This window comes from Schistocerca piceifrons, chromosome 4 (assembly GCF_021461385.2).
Source record: "Schistocerca piceifrons isolate TAMUIC-IGC-003096 chromosome 4, iqSchPice1.1, whole genome shotgun sequence".
Taxonomy (NCBI): Eukaryota; Metazoa; Arthropoda; class Insecta; order Orthoptera; family Acrididae; genus Schistocerca; species Schistocerca piceifrons.
The window spans coordinates 141,595,387-141,609,478 of NC_060141.1; the positions used below are offsets into that span (position 1 = coordinate 141,595,387).

At 45.7% G+C, this 14,092-nt stretch overlaps 1 protein-coding gene across 2 annotated transcripts in view; it reads right to left on the reverse strand.

Annotated features, from left to right (window-relative positions):
* Positions 1–14,092, reverse strand: part of LOC124794973 (diphthine methyl ester synthase) — an 89,330-nt gene that overhangs the window by 11,964 nt on the left and 63,274 nt on the right. The gene's annotated exons all lie outside the window — the stretch shown is intronic.

The window sequence follows — 14,092 nt, forward strand, 5'->3', positions numbered from 1 at the left end:
TGTGCCGGACCGAGACTCGAACTCGGAGACGAGGTACTGGCAGAAGTAAAAGCTGTGAGTACAGGGCGTGAGTCGTGCTTGGGTAGCTCAGTTGGTAGAGCACTTGCCCGCGAAGGGTAAAGGTCCCGATTTCGAGTCTCGGTCCGGCACATAGTTTTAATCTGCCAGGAAGTTTCGGTTGCATGAACTATCTAAATGAATAATCTCATGCAAAACAAAGGTACGAAACATGATCATATCAATTCATGGGTGATTAGATCTGACAGAAGACATGGATTTTAAGGGCTGTTGCACAAACCACATGTCAATGATGTCAGTATGAAAGAAAGAATGGATTTAATTGAAGTATGCACTCTGGACCTTGTAATGTGACAGACCAAGAGACACTATATTGAAATGATTGACACAGTATTCAGAAAACCACACAAACCACATTCTGTTTTGTTACACAAATTTTCAAACTCATTTTTGCTATTGCTAGTAAATTTGTCACCATTGACTCTAATCTAAGACAATTTTTGTCAAACATGTTTTGTAAGTAGACAAGTAAATATTACAGCATATTAACATGTAATTTTAAACACCACTTGTAAACACACAGTGTTGTAATACACTGTAAATGATCGTAAACCAGGAAATGCATTAATTTTTGATTAATTAAGACTTAATGTCTACATATAGTTAAATCAGTTTATGTTACAAATTTCAGACATAATTACCAACCTTTTTTTTTTAATTTTGAGTGATCAATCTGTGTTTGTATTTCATCATGTAGAACATAGTGGGACCTAACTGAACTAAAATTAATTTTTGTGACTGTAACTTTGTTAAAATTATATTTTCTGCAAAGGATTTTTTAACTTCAGTTGTCTAGATTTTATAAATGGATGAGCATCAGAGCTCGCAGTTGTTAATGTTGTCAGACTAGTTTTATGTTGACTTCTGTAGAGTTTTGTATTTGGAAAAATTATTAAGAATTTGACAACATTCAGTCAAAATTTAAAACAGTGTTTGCCCTTCAACAGAGTGCTATAAAAGTGTTTCACATAACAAGAACCAGGGAAATATTAGTCTGCAGAAGAAAGTTGCTCAATTTCACTATCAGGGAATAATTGCAATTATGAAAGATGAGTATTAACCAATTATTGTTGTAACTTTACTGCTACCATGCTTGATTTATTGTTATATACTCTGTATTGATTATGCAAAGGAAGCATAACAGAGAGCCATTATCTTGGCTTTCATAAGCAAACAGGTAGCAAGTAAAATGTTACCACCACCTGGTATGGTAAGATAATTTTTGACAATCGGAAGAACTGGATGTCAACTTCGCTTGCAGTGATATTACAGCCCCTTTCCTCCTCTGGGTGCTTGTGCTTTTCTAGTGAGCTACCATATAAATTGGGTCGGCATTACAGCTTCCTACAAACACACCTAATAACGATGAGCAGACGCCTTGTCAAGAAACTATACAGTTTCCATGGCAACATTCAATGCTATATTATATATAAATTTAAGTAGATATAAAATTAGGGAAGCTCCAAAGAGCACTTAGTCTGTGGTTAAGAATAATGGAGGTAACAATAAAAAGCAGAACTTTAGTACGAAGGATAGACTATATTTTTTACATTTATTCTGTATAACACAATGATGTCTTCGTTGTAATATCCACACATGAAAGGGTGTTTCGGCCATTTCCATGCCATACTGTGACATGAGCATTGCCAGGGAAGAATCTGGAAATGGAATTAAAGTTCAGGGAGAAGAAGTAACAACTTTGAGGTTTGCCAATAACTCAATGATTCTGTTAAAGACAACAAAGAACATGGAATATTAACTGCATGGAATCACTAGTGTCTCAAAGAGAATTTATAATATGATTGTCAACCAAAGTAAAACACGGGTTATCTAAATTTATATTACATCCAAATTCCGTGAACCAATGCAAAGTGCATGGCAGAGGGTACATTCCATTTCACAAGAGGGGATTGTAATACATTCCTACATTCATCACTTAAAGCTAGTTCTAGAAACTTTCTAAGTAGGTTTTCATGTAATAGTTTGCAGCTATTTTCAAATGTCTGCCAGCTCAGTTCTTTCAGTAACTTTGTGACATGATCCCATGGTTCGAACAAACCTTCGGCCATTTGTGTTGCCCTTCTTTGTATCCATTCAATATCCACTGTCAGTCCTTGTGGACATCTTCAAGGAGGTCAAGACTATTTGTTGCCATTAGATGTAACATATTTCCATCACGATGTGGTTTCAAACCATTTGTTCAAGGTAGTTTTTAGGGAAGACGTTTAAAATATTTCACGGGAAGTCTTATGAAGCCAACTATTACCAAAACTGTAATTATCTCAATTGACCGTTGGATGGTTAAGGTATTCCCCGATGATTACAGCATGAATGGTGTGGTTATGTACTACAAACTGAGGTATTCTGTAACGTTTTTGATTACAAGAGAAGGTGAGTCTGTTGGTTGATAGAAAGATTCAGTTATAATTATATGCTCACCCATGATACTCAGTCTTACCCAAACAATCTCACATGCAGATATGCCACCAGATATGAGTTTCTCATCTACCGCCACCTCCAATTCTCATTAGCCTATTCTTTCGACATACACTGAAATTTTCCCCTAAAATCTCACTGGTGTCAACTTCAGGTTTCAACCAGCTTTCTGTACCAAGTATTATGTCAACTTGACTGCCTTTCTGGAGTGTTTCAAACTCTTGCACCTCCTTGCGAATGCTTCAGTGGTCAGCCACTGAGATTTTAATACTCTTGCCTCTGGAGAGCATTTCTTTGTATTTTACAGTGATACTTCTGAGTCTCCTACAGTTACCATTATTTGAACTGGATGGAGAGTTGTCTAATCTAGAAAAGTCTTGTGTGCACCTCACAGTCAGCTATTTGGACAGCAGCATCTCTTTTTTTTTTTTTTTGTTTTGGTTTAAGGGCGCAAAACTGCTAAGGTCATTAGCGCCCGGTCCGTGACTTAGGAAACAGTAAAAAACCAAAATTGAAAACCAGCAGCAATGGGAACGAAAGTCATAAAATTGGAGAAACTAAAAGCAGAAGGAAGGCTTAAAAATAAACTACAGAAAGGGGTTGGTGGTCCCCAAAAAAAAAAAACTTCAAATGACTGACGTCATTTCACTGGCACTAAAACTGGAGAACGCGGTCGGCTGAGCGCGTGTCATCTGCTAAAATCGACGATAGATCAGGCGATAGCTATAGACGGGAGCGTAACGGATTAAAATAGGGGCATTCAATTAAAAGGTGTCTTACCGTCCACAGCTGAGAGCAGTGAGGACAGAGTGGAGGAGGATCGCCGCTTAAAAGATGTCGATGGCTAAAAAGACAGTGCCCTATCCGGAGTCTAGTTAAAATTACCTCCTCCCGACGACGCGTTCGGGAGGAAGAGGTCCAAGCGCAAGGAAGAGCTTTCACTTCCCGCAATTTATTATGGGGAAGTGTTGACCAATGCGCATGCCATAAATGAACAACACGACGACATAAAACACTCCGTAGATCGCCGAAAGGAATCGATGGAATAGCTGGCCGAAGAAGAGAGACTGCAGCCTTGGCTGCAATATCGGCCGCCTCATTTCCACAGATACCAACGTGTCCCGGGAGCCAGAGGAACGCCACCGAGACGCCCCCCAGGTGGAGCAAGCGCAGACGATCCTGAATCCGGTGGACCAGAGGGTGCACAGGATAAAGAGCTTGGAGACTGACGAGAGAGCTGAGAGAATCTGAGCAGATAACGTACTGTATCCGCTGATGGCGGCGGATGTAGTGGACAGCCTGGAGAACAGTGTAAAGCTCCGCAGTATAAACCGAACACTGGTCGGGAAGCCGAAAGTGATTTGGGGTGTCGCCAACAATATAGGCACTCCCTACACCTAACGATGTTTTCGAGCCATCGGTGTAAATAAATGTGGCGTCCGTCATTTGTGCACATAGAGCAGCAAATGCCCGACGATAAACAAGTGTAGGGGTACCATCCTTGGGAAATCAACAAAGGTCACGGAGCAGGCAGATCCGGGGGCGGAGCCAAGGCGGTGCTGTACCCCAAGTTGTCAAGAAGGTTTTAGGTAAGCGGAAGGAAAGAGAATGGAGCAGTTGACGGAAGCGGACTCCCGGGGGTATTAGGGAGGAGGAGCGGCTTGCATACCCTACATCAAAGGAGGCGTCGAAAAAAAGGTCATGGGCTGGATTAGCAGGCATGGAAGACAGATGGCTAGCATAACGACTCAGAAGGACTGCTCGTCGATTGCACAGCGGAGGTTCAGCAGTCTCAGCATAAAGGCTTTCCACAGGGCTGGTGTAGAAAGCTCCAGACACTAAACGTAATCCACTGTGGTGGATAGAGTCGAGACGCCGAAGAATAGACGGCCGAGCAGAGGAGTAGACTATGCTTCCATAATCCAATTTCGAGCGCACTAAGGCGCGATAGAGGCGGAGAAGGACCACTCGGTCCGCTCCCCAGGAGGTACCATTCAGGACACGGAGGGTGTTAAGCGATCGCAGACAGCGAGCCGAAAGGAAACGTGGGTGGACCAGCACAGTTTTCTGTTGAACATAAGACCCAAGAATTTAGCGACGTCTGAAAACGGAAGGTTGACAGGACCTAGATGTAAGGAGGGCGGAAGAAACTCCTTACGTCGCCAAAAATTAACATAAACGGTCTTACTGGGAGAGAAACGGAAGCCGGTTTCGATGCTCCAAGAGTGGAGGCGATCGAGACATCCTTGAAGACGTCGTTCAAGAAGGCTGGTCCGTTGAGAGCTGTAGTAGATTGCAAAATCGTCCACAAAGAGGGAGCCCGAGACATCAGGAAGGAGACAATCCATAATTGGATTTATGGCGACGGCAAACAGTACAACACTCAGCACGGAGCCCTGGGGTACCCCGTTTTCTTGGGAGAAAGTACGGGAGAGAGTAGTGTTCACCCACACCCTAAATGTGCGCTCTGCCATAAATTCGCGAAGAAAAAGGGGTAGCCGGCCTCGAAAGCCCCAAGAGAACAGTGTGCGGAGGATGCCTGTCCTCCAACAGGTATCGTATGCTCTCTCCAGATCAAAAAATATTGCTACCGTTTGGCGTTTCCGGAGAAAATTGTTCATGATATAAGTGGAGAGAGCAACAAGATGGTCAACTGCAGAACGATGCTTTCGGAATCCGCATTGGGCAGGTGTTAAAAGATTGCGGGATTCCAGCCACCAAGCTAAACGGTAATTCACCATACGCTCCAAAACCTTACAGACACTACTCGTGAGAGAAATGGGGCGATAGCTAGAGGGGAGATGTTTGTCCTTTCCAGGTTTTGGAACGGGAACGACGATAGCTTCCCGCCATCGTCGGGGAAAAGTACTGTCGGTCCAAATTCGATTATAAAGGCGAAGGAGGTAACGCAGACTATGGGGTGATAAATGCAGCAACATTTGGACATGGATACCATCCGGTCCTGGGGCGGAGGAGCGAGAAGAAGAGAGGGCATGTTGGAGTTCCTGCATGGAGAAAACAGTATTGTAGCTTTCGTGATTTTGAGAGGAGGAAGCAAGATGTCGCACTTCAGCTGCACGTTTCTTCGGGAGAAACGCCGGCGGGTAATTTGAAGAGCTCGAAATCTCAGCAAAGTGCTGACCCAATGAGTTAGAAATTGCGACGGGGTCCACTAAGGTATCATGCGCGACAGTGAGCCCAGGGACCGGGGAGAAACTAGGCGCGCCTGAGAACCGTCGAAGCCGACTCCAAACTTCTGAGGAGGGAGTGAAGGTGTTAAATGAGCTAGTAAAGAAGTCCCAGCTTGCCTTGTTGCTATCGCGGATGACGCGACGGCATCGCGCACGGAGCTGCTTATAGCGGATACAGTTGGCCAAAGTAGGATGGTGACAGAAAATGCGAAGAGCACGTCGCTGCTCACGTATTGCGTCACGGCATGCCTCGTTCCACCAAGGAACTGGGGGGCGCCGGGGCAATTCGGAGGTGCGTGGTATTGAACGTTCCACAGCTGTAAGAATAACGTCGGTAATATGTGTGACCTCATCGTCGACGCTGGGAAAGCGACGGTCATCGAATGTCGCTAGGGACGAAAAAAGTGTCCAATCGGCTTGGGCAAACTTCCAGCATCGCGAGCGCATATATGGCAGTTGAGGCTGCAGTCTAAGGACACATGGAAAGTGGTCACTCGAGTGTGTATCATCAAGGGCGAACCATTCGAAGCGCCGAGCTAGCGGAACAGTACCGACCGCAAGGTCCAAATGAGATAAATTTGTCGTGGAGACAGACAAAAATATGGGGACCCCAGTGTTGAGGCAAACTAGATCCGCTTGGTGGAAGACGTCTAGCAATAGTGAGCCACGTGGACAAGGATGTGGAGATCCCCAAAGCGGGTGGTGGGCTTTGAAGTCCCCAACCAGCAAATAGGGGGGTGGAAGCTGACCAAGAAGATGAAGGAGATCAGCTCGTGCCAGTGGTGTGGACGATGGAATGTATACAGTACATAGGGAGAAGGTATATCCAGAAAGGGAAAGACGGACGACGAGAGCTTGGAAGGAACTGTTTAAGGGGATTGGGTGATAATGGAGAGTATCATGGAGAAGAATCATGAGTCCTCCATGGGCTGGAGTGCCTTCAACAGATGGGAGGTCATATCGGATGGACTGAAAATGAGGGAGAACAAAGCGGTCATGGGGACGCAGCTTTGTTTCCTGAAGACAGAAGATGACCGGCGAGTAGGATCGTAAGAGGATCGACAATTCATCCCGATTGGCTCGAATGCCGCGGATATTCCAGTGGATAATGGACATAGGGTGAACAGAAAATGGAGGAATGTGACCAAGGGTGCTGTCAACTCAACGACTGCTCAGAGCTTGTGACCGACAGCATGGAATGGCATTCAGCGAAGGCAGAAGATCCTGATCCATAGGTTGGTCAGGAGCAGCACCTGCCCCCAGTGATCGGCCGGTTGACCGGCCACCAGCAGTGTGCCTCGGCGACACAGAAGACGGCCGAGGGCGATTTCCGCCAGGTGGTGCTGTAGATAGGACACGCCTTGGCGGAGAAGGAGAGGAACTGGGTTTCTTTGTAGCCTTCTTGGAAGTATGATGTTTAGATGAAGGAGGAACCGATGGTTGTGAAGTTGTGGTATGTAAAAACTCTTCACGAGTATGCTCTTTTTTCAAAGACTTGGCGTCTGACTTTTGGCCTCGAGATTTAGCAGAACCCGACGAAGGGTAAGCCATAGAGTGGGCAGGCGAAAGTGGTGAGGTTGAACGGGCGATCTTTGCGCTGGCCAATCTGACGACCGTGGCACTAAAGGTGAGGTTGCAAGTCTGCGTGGCCGCCTCCTTTGTTGGCCGAGAAGAAGCAAGGACAGTGCTGTATTTTCCTGTCTGAGGCACGGTGGGCTGTCGACTGGCGAATAATTTTCGAGCAGCAAAGGTCGACACCTTTTCCTTCACTCTTATTTCCTGGATGAGATTTTCGTCCTTAAAAACAGGGCAATCTCGAGAGGAAGCAGCGTGGTCACCCATACAGTTGATGCAGCGAGGGGATGGAGGTGGACAAGCACCCTCATGGGCATCCTTGCCACACATAACACATTTGGCCGGATTGGAACAGGACTGGCTGGTGTGATTGAACCGCTGACATCGATAGCAACGCGTAGGGTTTGGGACGTAAGGGCGAACGGAAATTATCTCATAGCCTGCTTTGATTTTCGATGGGAGTTGAACTTTGTCAAATGTCAAGAAGACAGTGCGGGTTGGAATGATGTTCGTGTCAACCCCTTTCATAACTCTATGAACAGCCGTTACGCCCTGGTCAGACAGGTAGTGCTGAATTTCTTCGTCAGACAATCCATCGAGCGAGCGTGTATAAATGACTCCACGCGAGGAATTTAAGGTATGGTGCGGTTCCACCCGGACAGGGAATGTGTGGAGCAGAGAAGTACGCAGCAATTTTTGTGCCTGGAGGGCACTGTTTGTTTCTAACAACAGGGTGCCATTCCGTAATCTGGAACAAGACTTTACAGGACCTGCAATTGCGTCGACACCTTTCTGAATAATGAAAGGGTTGACCGTGGAGAAGTCGTGACCTTCGTCAGACCGAGAAACAACAAGGAACTGTGGCAACGATGGAAGAACTGTCTGTGGCTGAGACTCAGTGAACTTACGTTTGTAAGCAGACATAGTGGAAGGTGAGGAAACCATTGCGGAAGAATCCCCCATGATTACCGGCGTCTCCGATGGCGCGCTCCTCCCTTGTGGGGGCCCTCACTGAGGGCACTCCCGCCTTAGGCGATTGTTCACACCTCAGGTCACACCTCCCGACAAACGGACGGAGGGACCAATCGGCACTTTCGGAAGGTATCATCTCGGGTAATCACCCCTCCCTGGGCCTGGCCGTTACCAGGGGGTACGTACATGTCCTACCTGTCTACCCGGGGTGGGGAATTACGCGTTACCCCGTCACCGGCTACGCATGGAAGTGCGTGGGTCGGCCTTCAGACACGCACAGGGAGGAAAAAAGAGAAAGGGAAAGGAAAGAAGAGGGGTCTCAAACGCCGCAGCGGAGAAAAGGGCAAAGAGAATAGGGAAGGAAAAGAGAAGGACAGAGGAAGGACAAAGACTTGCAAGTGTAGAAAGCAAGGAATTTGGAACAGTTTCGTGCGTCGGTCACCGGACGTAGGCACAAACCATACTCCCAGAGGGGGAGAAAGGCAAGGAAAGAGCCAGAGGTGAGGGGGGGGGGGGGGGGGGGGGCGAAGATGGGGGACGGGGAAGGATGCGGAAAGGGAAGGTATGCAGCCCGGAAAGGAAGGAGGGCCACATTAGCTCGGGGTCCCGTGCTCGCTACGCACGTGTCCACAAAAGAGTTGTGGACCCCCTGGGGGGACAGCAGCATCTGATGTATAGGGCAACCTGACCCATTTACGGGAACCTTACAATTCTCAATTCTATGGTGCAAGTCTAGGAAGTTGCAGCCTAGTTTGTTACAAAACCTTAGCAGTTTCTGACTCGATCCTTCCACTCTATTCAGAAAGAGTTAACCCCTATCTGGTCTGGCGACAATGCTGTAGATTTTTTCCTTCATTTACACTCTCTGAGCATGGGTGGTATTCTCAACCTTATTTGTTGGAATGATCGAAGAAAATCCAGAAAACGGGCATCGTTCGTACCAAACTATACCACAATCTGCAATTGGTTACACCCTGCACCCTTTGGCTGCTGTACAGCATCTTCAGTATGTTGAATGAGACCCCAGGCATATACACTGAGAGCATATGGTTTTCCTTTCTGCTCTCGCTGCTATTTCTCCAGGAGTTCCATTATCCACTGTACGTTTCAACTGCTGGTTACGGGAACGTAGTATGTATTGCAGGGAAAGTTCCCACCTGCGCAATTCAGGAAAGCTACTGTTAGTGGGAAGAATCCATATGGCACAGGCTGTGAAGCAGTCATTGAGATAAGGGCTATCATGGTTGGCAGCATGTTGAGCTACAGGGCGGTCCACTTGTTTTAAGGCCACAGTTTGTCGGTGGCCATTCATGCGGACAGACAGCTTGTTGGTTGTCATGCCTACATAGAATGCAGCACAGTGGTTGCAGCTTAGCTTGTAAATCACATGATTGCTTTCACAGGTAGTCCCGCCTTTGATGTGATCGGTAATGTTAGTGACCGGGCCATCTAGAGGAATCCTTCCCAAAAACCCAGATCCTAAACCCTTCACCTGGTTAAGATTCCCTGATGACATCTTTGCTATCTGGATTGAAGGTGAGGACACCTTATTCACATTCCTCCAGAACCTCAACTACTTCTCCCCCTATTTGCTTCACCCGGTCCTACTCAACCCAACAAGCCACCTTCCTAGAGTTGACCTCCACCTTAGAGATGGCTACATCAGTACCACTCTCCATATCACACCTACTAACCACCAGCAATACCTCCACTTCGACAGCTGCCACCCGATTTATACCAAGAAGTCCCTTCCGTACAGCCTAGCCACCCGTGGTCGTCGCATCTGCAGTGACGAGCAGTCCCTCTCTAAATATATCAAGGGTCTCACTGAATCCTTCACTGACCATAATTATCCTCCCAACCTTGTATAAAAACAAATCTCCTGTGCCTTGTCTTTCCAGTAGCATCCGGGACTAGAGCAACTGAATTACATTCTCCACCAGGGTTTTGATTGCCTCTTGTTGTGCCCTGAAATGAGAAATGTCCTACCCACTATCCTTCCCACCCCTCCTACCGTGGTATCCTGCCGTCCACCGAATCTACACAATATACTTGTCCATCCTTACACAACCCCTGCTCCCAGTCCCTTACCTCATGGCTCATACCCCTGTAATAGACCTAGATGCAAGACCTGTCCCATACATCCTCCTACCACCACCTACTCCAGTACGGTCACTAACATTACCTATCACATCAAAGGCAGGGCTACCTGTGAAACTAGTCATGTGATTTACAAGCTAATCTGCAACCACTGTGCTGCATTCTATGTAGGCATGACAACCAACAACCTGTCTGTCCGCATAAATGGCCACCGACAAACTGTGGCCTTAAAACAAGTGGACCACCCTGTAGCTCAACATGCTGTCAAACATGATAGCCCTCATCTCAATGACTGCTTCACAGCCTGTACCATATGGATTCTTCCCACCAACAGTAGCTCTCCTGAACTGTGCAGGTGGGAACTTTACCTGCAATATATCCTACGTTCCCATAACCCTCCTTGCCTCAACCTTTGTTAGTCACTGTCCTCACCCATCCAGCCCCCTCCCTGTTCCCATTCCAGCACTACACAGCTGTCATTTCACCGCCACACCCATTCTTCTAATTTCTTTTATTTTTATTTCTCTCCTTTCCACTACTCACCCCCTCCCCCCTCCGCACCTTCTCTCCTACCCTCCGACTAAACTGCAACACTTCACTGTCCGCCACTCCCACCACACTATCCCTCCCCCTCCCCGACCCAGCCTCCTCCTTACCCCCACCCAGTCGCCACTCCCATCATGCACTGGTGCTGCTGCTCGCAGTGTAGTTTCAGCTCTCTGAGACTGCAGACGTGTGTCCAAGTTGCGCTTGCACTAGCGCGCGTGCGCGCTTAATGTGTGAATCGTTTTACTGTGCCTATCGCGACTCAGTATCTCCACTATATGGTGAGAAGCAACTTTCCTTCTCTCGTATTGTTACATTCCATCCTGGATTTTCCATTGTTTGACAGTTGTCAGTTTATATGTTTGTCAAATAATTAGTTCACTCAAGAGTGAAACTTTGGTGTTGAGCACTGATTGCGGCAGATGTGTGTGTTGGTGCAGGGATGTCATTTTGGAATGCTGTTGCTATAACTTGGAATATGTTAAAGAAGGTAATTTGTCACTTGTACTAGCTTAGCAGAAAGTGGGAGGTTGCATTTAGGGAACTTTTTCAGTTTTTGTATGTAAATTTTATAACTCTCATTGTTTGGCTATTTGGTGCCCCTGTTTCAAGTAACACAGAATATGCTTGGCCTCAGGAAAGAAACGTATCACTCCCAACCCCTTTTCTTTTAAAGTAATCAGTGTAAAACAATCTGCTTCAAATTATAATATCAAGGAATTTATGTTCAATATTTAAAGTCATTGCACTTGCCTGTAACAATACATACATGTTCACATTTTTTAAAAAATCTGGTTTCAGAATACAGAAAGGAACTTAAAAGACTTCAAATTATTCAACATTGAGACTCTACAACCCACTTGCTATTTAAAAGTTTTAAAACAGACTATGGGCTTGCACTGCAGTTCATGAGATCTGACTGTTAACTGCATGTTATGCTGGAGTGTAACACTCTCGCACTGCACATGGCAAGATTTATTTCCCTAATTTTATGTGAAATGTGATTACAAAGCAATGCACAGCTAACCACTGTCACACAGGTAAGCTAAAGTGATTATTAGGACCAGAATTAAGCACTGTTTAGTGTACATCTGGAATAGTGATTGTATTTTCATATTACGTTCAGTGAGACTGGTATGAAATACTTTCTGATGTTATTTAGGTCAATAGCTGTGTAACTGTTTTGCACTGGAAACCTACATATTGAGATTACATATAGAGTTTATATAGCAACAGAGTTATTAACATGTCTTAGGGTCAGATGCATTGTGGCTATAAATATTGCAAGTAATGTTTGTAACTCTGCAGATGGGTACTTTAAACACAGAAGCTACATAAGCAGTACAATTAATGGTTAGCTATAGCTACTAGTCAGCATAAAGTTACATCATGTACACAGTCAGGTAAAAAACACTCTATGAAAAGTTGCGCTATTATAAAAGTCATAAACTGAAAAGTTACACTTACACATTCACACAGATACGAAGTCAGAAAGCTTGAAACTTACATTAGCACTGAAAGATTGGCAGAAGCCACATCAAAGATTGCAACAGACAATCTCGAAGAATTTGCATGCAAAAATATATGGTTGGATGGCCACCAGGGTGGGACATTCAAACGGTGTGCAAATAAAGAGTTAGGTATCGAGAATGAGATTTTCACTCTGCAGTGGAGTGTGTGCTGATACGAAACTTCCTGGCGTATTAAAACTGTGTGCCAGACCGATACTCAAAATCGGGACCTTTGCCTTTCGCGGGCAAGTGCTCTACCAACTGAGCTACCCAAGTATGACTCATGATCGATCCCCGTAGCCTCAATTCTGCCAGTACCTCATCTCCTACCTTCCAAACTTCACAGAAGCTCTTCTGCGAACCTTGCAGAACTAGCACTCCTGGAAGAAAGGATACTGTGGACACACAGCTTAGCCACAGCCTGGTGGGTGTTTCCAGAATGAGATTTTCATTCTGCAGCAGAGTGTGCGCTGATATGAAACTTCCTGGCATATTAACACTATGTGCCTGACCAAGACTCAAACTCGAGACCTTTGCAAAGGTCTCAAGTTTGAGTCTCGGTCTGGCACACAGTTTTAATGCGCCAGGAAGTTTCATATCGGTGCACACTCCACTGCAGAGTGAGAATCTTATTCTGGAAACATCCACCAGGCTGTGGCTAAGCCATTTCTCTGCAATATCTTTTCTTCCAGAAGTGCTAGTTCTGATAGGTTCACAGAAGAGCTTCTGTGAAGTTTGGAAGGTAGGAGACAAGGTACTGCCAGAACTCAGGCTGTGGGGATGGATCGTGAGTCATGTTTGGGTAGCTTAGATGGTACAGCACTTGCCTGTGAAAGGCAAAGGTCCTGAGTTTGAGTCTCGGTCTGACACACAGTTTTAATATGCCAGGAAGTTTCAAAAGTTAGGAAAGTAATTCCAGATGCCATATTTATGCACTGTTACACCCACAAATTGAATTTGGTTTTATCACAGGCAGTATTTTGTATGAGTGCATGTAAAAGTTTTTTTATTGATCTTAGTGGTTGTGTAGCATTTGTTTGTACATTTGTAACGCCGGAAATGCATATCCTCCTATTTCCATCTATTGTACTATAATTTGTTTTCCTTATTTTTGTTACCTGAATATATGACATTTCTGTGTCTTTACATATTGTAATTGTTTTACTATTTGTATATATATATTTATGCATTTATGTCGATGTATAATTGGTTTGTTTCGTAAATATTATTTGTATTTTTACGCTGGGTCTTGCCTAGGGAAAACTGCTATCAAATGATTACATCGATAGGTCGTGTGAAGACTCAAAGTGTGTAGGATCTTTGGTAGTGTTAACTCTGCCGCGTGGAGCGCGGGCAGAGCTGTCGGAGTCTGGCTGGAGTAGCGAGTGGAGCAGGTGTGTTGTGTGACGCTCCCGCGAGTTGCCGCGCTTTCGGGGTTTGGCAGCATGTAATTGCGCTCGACTCGCGATGATAGTTTCTGACATGGTGTCGCGGACGGGAAGCATTAGCTAGCGCACATCAAGAGCCCGTTTCGCCTGGTGACCGTGTCGAGAAGAAGGCGCGCCAATATCCAGCTTCTGCAACAGCAACGGCAGACAATGAGTGACTGTCCCCACCTCCTCGATCGACGGCTTCAAACCTTCAATCAACCAACAAGGAAGACCAAAAGCACATAAAGTTTCA